Source organism: Alternaria arbusti (assembly GCF_024043155.1).
Source record: "Alternaria arbusti strain BMP 1465 chromosome Unknown scaffold_49, whole genome shotgun sequence".
Classification (NCBI taxonomy): Eukaryota; Fungi; Ascomycota; class Dothideomycetes; order Pleosporales; family Pleosporaceae; genus Alternaria; species Alternaria arbusti.
Window position 1 is genome coordinate 1 of NW_026249989.1, and position 8,017 is coordinate 8,017.

An 8,017-nucleotide genomic window follows, 5' to 3' on the forward strand; every position below is an offset into this window, starting at 1 on the left:
CCATAGTTTGAAATAAATTTAGCCTCGGCGTCTTCTCAGCGCAGCAGCCTCAGTTTTCTTCTTACTTTTTTTTTACTATATTTATATATGTAAAAAAAAAAGTTAAAGAACACGCTGAGGAACTTTTTTTTTTGGGGGGGGGGGGGGGGGTTATATATGATTTTTCAAAAAAGTAAGCAACGTTTCGAAAACTGAGGCTGCGTATTACTTTTTTTTTTACATATATTATAATATATGTAAAAAAAAAAAGTTGGTAAATAAATAATTAAATGTGTTAAGTAATTAAACTCAAAAATCCAAAGGCTCTTTTAATTCACTTACATTGCAAAAATAGTGGACATAACCTGTTTTTAAATAATGCAACCCTTTAAAATCGAACATTTATTATAATAGTAAAAGTATTCCACTCTACCATGGGTCTATAAAAACTATTATACATATGTAATATATGTATAGTTAACTAACTATATTCGAATTATATTTATAATACAAAATAAACATTTCATTCTGTTTGTTTCTTTTTTAGGAGACAAGAGATTCGAACTCTTAAAAGCGTAATACTATTGAGTTTACAGCTCAACCCTTCTTACCAATAAAGGAACTCTCCTTTCGGTTTGGACCCCCTCTCTCTTCTGCTTTTTTTTATTTATATAAATAAAAAAAAAAGCTGGAGAGGGGGGGGCCTAAAAATATAACGACATAAAAAAAAAGTAATACGCAGCCCCAGTCTTTTTTGCTTACTTTTTGAAAAATCAAATATATATCAAAAAAAAGTTCCTCAGCGTGTTCTTACTTTTTTTTTACATATATAAATATAGTAAAAAAAAAGTAAGAAGAAAACAAGACTGAGGCTGCTGCGCTGAGAAGACGCCGGGGCTAACCTTTAAAGTCTTAGTGTAGAGGTCTTATCCCTTTTAACTTGACGAGGTTTTTCGTGTACCTTTTATCCGAAGAACGACTTGAACGTTCACGACATAACGTCAACAAAGCTTAAATTTGTCCTGTCTACCAATTCCAGCACTCGGATTTTTAAGGGGTCCTGGGTCCAAGAGGACCTGCATACTTATCGGAACCCTGCCCACATGGAGCATATATTTTAGCTATATCCTATACACATGTCTGTTCCAAAACCCAAAAACTTCCATAGCTCAAGACATCGCTACCCTTTTCAGGTAACCTTAGAAGTGATTGGAACCAGCTGGCGCAAGTCAAGTATACCCAGGAATTCTGAACATATGTGACCTGCACGCCGGTCTTCCCGACCTTTTTTATTAATTAATTAATAAAAAAAAACAAGAGTAAGCTGTCTCTCAAACTCAAAGTTTTATCTAGTTAGTTTGTTACTTATATGAGTGACCGCTTAACCCTAACTGTATAGGCACCATAAGACTTTACAAATGGCGGCTAAATAACATCGCACTAGTTGGAACTAGTGACCACCATTATCTGGAATCTCACCAGATAAGCGGATGGAGATATTCTTAGGTCTAACTTTTTTTTAAAGATATCATACTATATAAAAAAAAGTAAGGAACATTTGCTAATTAGCAGTACAGACTCTCGAAAGAAGTCTGCACACCCTCAACCTTTACTATTCGAATAGATAGGTCCCCTATCCCTTACTTTTTTTTGAATATATATTCAAAAAAAAGTTAGGGCTGACCTTTTGGGAAGACAACATCCCCTAACTTTTTTTTTGAATATATATATTCAAAAAAAAGTAAGGGCTCATCCCGGCAGGGATATTTTTTTTTTTTCGACGTTATTTCATAGCTGTTTGGACCCCCTCTCTCCCCCGCAAATTTGCGGGGGAGAGGGCCTATAAAAAAACAAGAAGGGGGGGGGGATGGTCCCTTTAAGGGTCCAGATCTACCCTGCGGGGTTCCTTTAGTTTCTTTTTTAGTTTCTTTTTTTTCAATGAAAAAAAATAAACAAACAGAAAAAGAAACAAACAGGAACCTTAAGGGGTTCCCGTAAGGGAAAGGTCAGTCCCCTTTTGGGGACTAGATAATATAAACTTACTATGAGCCTGTTTATGGATTTGAACCATATAAATAACTAACAATTTATGCTATTTGCACAGATGTTTATGGATTTTAACCATATAAATCTATAATAATTTATGCTCCTTGCACAGACTTTTTTTTGGGTGTATCGTTAATATTAATTATTCCCGGGCTAGTTCCCCAACCCGAACCGTATTTCGACTTAACACCAATCAGAGTCACGCATACGAAGATATTTCTGCCAAAAGATCTAAACCTGTACATTTAGACTAGCAATCCGCAGCCACCAAACTTATTGCACATACTCCTTTCAGCGCCTGACGAGTGGTTAGTACCTATCTGAGATAAAATTCACCGTGATGTGATTACTCACGATTACTAGTAATTCCTTTTTCATGCAGTCGAATTTCAGACAACAATCCATACTTTATCCTGTTTTAGGGATTAGCTCCAATTCGCATTATTGCATCCCTTTGTAAAGGCATATGTGGCACGTCTATAGCCCACAATATTAAGGCCATGATGACTTGTCTTAGTCCCTATTATCACATCCAATTGTAAGCGGAGAGCTGCTTTATCTTAATAAATAAAACAAGGGTTTACGTTAATTTAATGGACCTAACCAAATCTCACGACATTAACTGAAGACAGCCATGCAACGCATGTGGTCTAAAAATTTAAAAAATATTTTAGGTCATTCAAATTGTGGTAAGGTTATTCGCGGATTATCGAATTAAATAACATACTTCACTACTGGTTTCAGAAACGGTCTAATGATTTCAGTTCCTGCGTTGCCACATTACTCTTGAGGTGGAGTGCTTCCACTTTCATTTATAGTTCCGCCTTAAAGCCAACCTATGGCACTCATCATTGTCTGCCCAGGTTACGGGGGTATCTAATCCTCTTCACTATCTGAGCCTTCGTCCCTCAACGTCAGTTATAGTACATTGCTCTTTTCCTCTTTATACTAGAGAAATAGCAAGTACATGTACATAGAGGTTTGCCTTCGCCGTTACCGGTCCTATTGGTATCAAAAAATTTCATCTTTCCTCCAACAATTCCGACATATTCCTCTCACATATCAAACTCAAGTGTACCAGGTACTTATGTAAGCCATTGCACACCGTCTAGGTACCCTATATACCTGTTAAAGATGAATAACACTCGTCTCCCTTGTCTTACCGCGACTGCTGGCACAAGATTTGGTCGAGACCTATGGATATAAAGTTTTCATAATAAGCTTTATCCAGAACTTTATAAGACCTAGTCAAGCAAGTTAATAACTTATTATATTAACTCTCATTCCTGCAAGTTGCTGGTTCAGCCGTTAGGCCATTGACCAAAATTCCTCACTGCTGTACTACACGCACTGGGGTTTTTTCAGACCCAGTGTGGTCAATAGACCTCTCAGTCTTGACTACGGACATAAGCTAAATATGCCATTACCATACTTACTACTTGTCCGATGGTTATTAATAATCAACTAAGAGCGAAATACTATTTCTTTTTAAACACATTTATTCTTACTATTATTAACCTTTATACCTAACCTTTTAGATATAATCGACCATTGGGTGATTAGATCTAGTATTAATACATAATAATAAATTGTTATTATAAGGGATTTATTTTGCCTTACTCTTAGGTAGCCATAATACCACTTACTCACCTGTACACCACTTCAATATACATAATTTATCTAAATTAAATATTGACGTTCGATTAGCATGTGTCAAGCATTTACATAGCGTTCACTCAGAGCCATCATCAAACTCAAATAAAAAAATGTAAAGTACTATTTATTACCTAACTAACTACTATTGTAAAGTAAAACCTATTCGTTCTAACGATCTTTCTTATCTAAGACTTGAACTTAGATTAAGATATTAGGAATATCTTGTTCTACCATTAAACTAATAAGAATTTTTTTTAATAAGATAAATCTAGCTATCTTATTAAATGAATAGCTATTACTATAGAAATCGTTATTCTTATCTAAGACTCGAACTTAGATTCAGATATTAGAAGTATCTTGTTCTACCATTAAACTAATAAGAATCTTTCTTATTATCTCATAAAAGTATTATACTATGTAAATGTAAAATAGTTTATTTAAAACCCTGTATATTTTTACCCTGCCCGCAAGCTTGCGGTACTTTTTTTCTTTTGCTTACCTTTTTTCGTTTCTTTTTTTCAATAAAAAAAAATAAACAAACAGTTCCCAAAAGGGGACTGACCTTTCCCTCACGGGAACCCTTTAAGGTTCCCTGCTTGCAGAAGAGAGGGGGGGGTATGAAAAAAAAAAATAAACAAACAGAAAAAAAGAAACTATAGCAATAAACCATTGAGCTAAAGAAAATTAAGGAGAAATAAGCTGTAAATAATAAAAAGAGTTATCTATTTTCATAACGATTAACTTGGGTTTTATTTTGGAGTATACCTACAACATTACTATTAAATTTTATCTAATGCATAGGATTTTTTAACAGGTTATATATTTTCATAACGATTAACTTGGGTTTTAGAGTATACCCACAACATTACTATTAAATTTTATCTAATGCATAGGATTTTTTAACAGGTTATATATTTTCATAACGATTAACTTGGGTTTTGTTTTAGAGTATACCCATAACATTACTATTAAGTTCTATATAATCCCATTGGTGGACTTCCTGAATATCACGCGCCACCATTTCAATTACAGGATAACTTACATGGAATGAGGTGATGGTTAGCACCGCTTTCAATGGTTTACAGGTTTGAGCAACCATGTTTGGTCTCAATAAGTCCTTAACTGGCCTAGTTAGGAAGTAAAGTTATTTATTTCATTTTATAAAAAAAGGTGGCTCTTTTACAGTAATAAGTTTTTAAACTAAACCTATTGTAAAGGTAAAACCTTATTGCCTAGTTTTTGGTCTAAATAAGCCCTTCACTAGCCTAGTTAGGAAGTAAAGTTATTTACTTTTTTTATAGACTAAGGTGGCTCTTGTAAATGAATAAGTTTTTACTTGTAATTTTATTACAAGTAAATTGTAATAAAAATTCTACTGAGAAAACAAAAAAAATACAGGGAAAAAGAAACCTTATAAACGGATAAACCGTTTAATTTTATTACTATAACTTAAAGTGTAGTAAAATGAACTTTTTTAGCAATATTTTTTATATAAAATATATACCTACGCTTATCTTTTTAGATGTATGTGACCTCTTGTTCCCCTTCTATTAGGAGCTTATCAGCTAGGAACGTTATATTATCTAAAAAGAATGAATACAGTAATCTTACTATAAAAACATCAGGAATTAGCATGTGATTTGAAAGATGATTCTTATCTTCAAATGCTAAAGATATTGGTGTATTATATTTAATATATGCACTATTTGCAGGTTTAATTGGAACTGCTTTTTCTGTTTTAATAAGATTAGAGCTGTCAGGACCTGGTGTTCAGTATATTGCTGATAACCAATTATATAATAGTATTATTACTGCTCATGCTATAATAATGATTTTCTTTATGGTTATGCCAGCTTTAATTGGTGGATTCGGTAACTTTTTATTACCATTAGGACTAGGAGGACCTGATATGGGATTCCCCAGACTTAACAATATTAGTTACTTATTATTAATTCCTAGTATTGTTCTATTCTTATTTGCAGGAGGTATAGAAAATGGAGTAGGTACAGGGTGAACTCTTTATCCACCTTTATCAGGTATACAAAGTCATAGTGGTCCAAGTGTAGATTTAGCTATCTTTGGGTTACACCTTTCTGGTATAAGTTCTTTACTAGGGGCTATGAACTTAAACCATGTATTTCTTACATATTTAAGATATTCAACAAGCTTTCAATTAACAGTTAATAAATGTTACTTTAGTAGCAATAAACCAAAATATATGTTTAAAAACAACTCTGAAAAAAATAATAATTATGGTGAGGATAACAATGGAAAAGACAATAACTCTAAAAAAAAGGATTCTCCTGAAAACAATGATAAACCTACATTGGATAATCGTTGAAAAGAGATATTGGGTAGATCTGGTCCTAATAAACATGCACATGTAATAGCTGTGGAGCAAATTAATAGTGGTGGAATTGTGACTGCTGAAAAAATTAATGAAATTTTGGCTTACTGTAATATTAAAATTACAGAACAAGAATTAAAATCTTTAATTGATACTGCAAGTTTTACTTTAACTAATTTAGATCAAAAAAGTATAACTAAGGATGTTCTTAAAGATAAACTTGGTTTACCTAACAGTAAACAAAGAATACCTGGTATATATATCTTTACACATACTACTACAGGTAGAAAATATGTAGGTTCATCATCACAGCTGGCTTTTAGATTAAATGGCTATATTAATTTGTCTCATAGAAAGAGCGGTTTATTAATCCCTTTATTACATAAAGAAGGATTGAAAAATTTCTCTTTACAAGTTTTTCCTTTTTACCATAATTACAGTAAAGGGTCAGAAATTGCATTAGAACAATATTATTTGTTAGACTCTACTTTCACATTAAATACCATAAGAGTAGCAAATAACCCTAGCGGGTCAACCTCAAAGAGTTTATATATGTATAACAGAGATATGAGTATATTATATTTTTTTTCAACAAAACAAGTAGATTTCATTAAAAAATTAAATGTTCATCATACCACATTCTCTAAACATTTAAAAAACGGTACTTTTTATTTAGGTAAGTATCTTTTTTCAAGTGAACCGGTGTTAACTGCTAAAGTTAAAGATATGTCTGATTTAGATTTAGCTTTAATGCTGGAAAAGGACAGAGTTAAATACAATAAAAATAAATCTCTTACTAGTTTATCTAAACCTGTTAGATTAACATCTGTGGATAATTTAGAAAACACAATCGTGTTACCTAGTTTAGGTAAATGTGTGGAATATTTACATAACAAAGGTTTATCTGCTTCTCAAGTAACATTAGTTAAACACATTGATTTAGGTAAAGCATATAAAGGATATTTATGTGAATATGTGAAAGAAAATACGTTGTAATGGGGTTCATATAAAATTTTTAACTGTATGCTGAAATAGCTCAGTGTTTATAAGTACTTAATAGTAAAAATCTTGTAAGCTATGCTTAATCAGCAGGAAACAAAAGTAATTTTGATTATGATTAGGTTCCTTAGAGACTACACGTTAAAAACCGTATAGTAATACGCTTAAAATATAGTCCACAAATCGTTACTATTTTAACTATTTTTAGTCATGACAACTACATTTAACATGAGAAGTCCCGGAATAAGATTACATAAATTAATATTATTTGCTTGAGCAGTTGTTATAACAGCTGTTTTATTATTATTATCATTACCTGTCCTAGCCGGTGGAATTACTATGATATTAACAGATAGAAACTTTAACACATCATTTTTCGAAGTAGCAGGTGGTGGTGACCCTATATTATACCAACATCTTTTCTCAACACTAGTATTGAAAGATCATTTGATATTATCAACATTCTTTATATTTCCTAGTTCTAACAAATCAATCTTCAAAAGACATATGTCTAATTATAATTTAAACAATACGTTTGATTTTTCTGCTTTTTATAAAAAATACAATACTCATTTACCAAATAATAAAATTCCTTCAGAAAACTTTTTAACTTGATTAGTAGGTTTCACTGAAGGAGAGGGTTCTTTTATAGTAAACAACAGAGGGGATTTGGCATTTGTTATTACACAAGCTACAACGGATAAACAAGTTTTAGAATTTATACAAGAAATTCTTGGATTTGGTAAAGTTATACCTCAATCGGCTATAGCTAGTAGATATGTAACACAAAATAAGAAAGAAATAGACATTATTGTTAGTTTATTTAATGGTAACCTTTTTTTACCAAAAAGACAAGAAACATTTGATCTTTTCATTAAAGGGTTTAATAAATGAGTTACTAAAGGTAGAATACTATTAGAACCTGTAATAATGAATAATAGACCCATTCTACCTACTTTAAACGATGCATGGTTTGCAGGATTTACTGAC

At 32.0% G+C, this 8,017-nt stretch overlaps 2 non-coding genes across 2 annotated transcripts; both read right to left on the reverse strand.

The window, feature by feature from the left end:
• Positions 1-3,858: 3,858 nt before the first annotated feature.
• Positions 3,859-3,929, reverse strand: J4E86_011794. Its single transcript has one exon. It is a non-coding gene; the product is annotated as a tRNA-Arg (tRNA).
• A 64-nt stretch (positions 3,930-3,993) lies between these two features.
• Positions 3,994-4,064, reverse strand: J4E86_011795. The gene has a single exon. It is a non-coding gene; the product is annotated as a tRNA-Arg (tRNA).
• Positions 4,065-8,017: the final 3,953 nt, after the last annotated feature.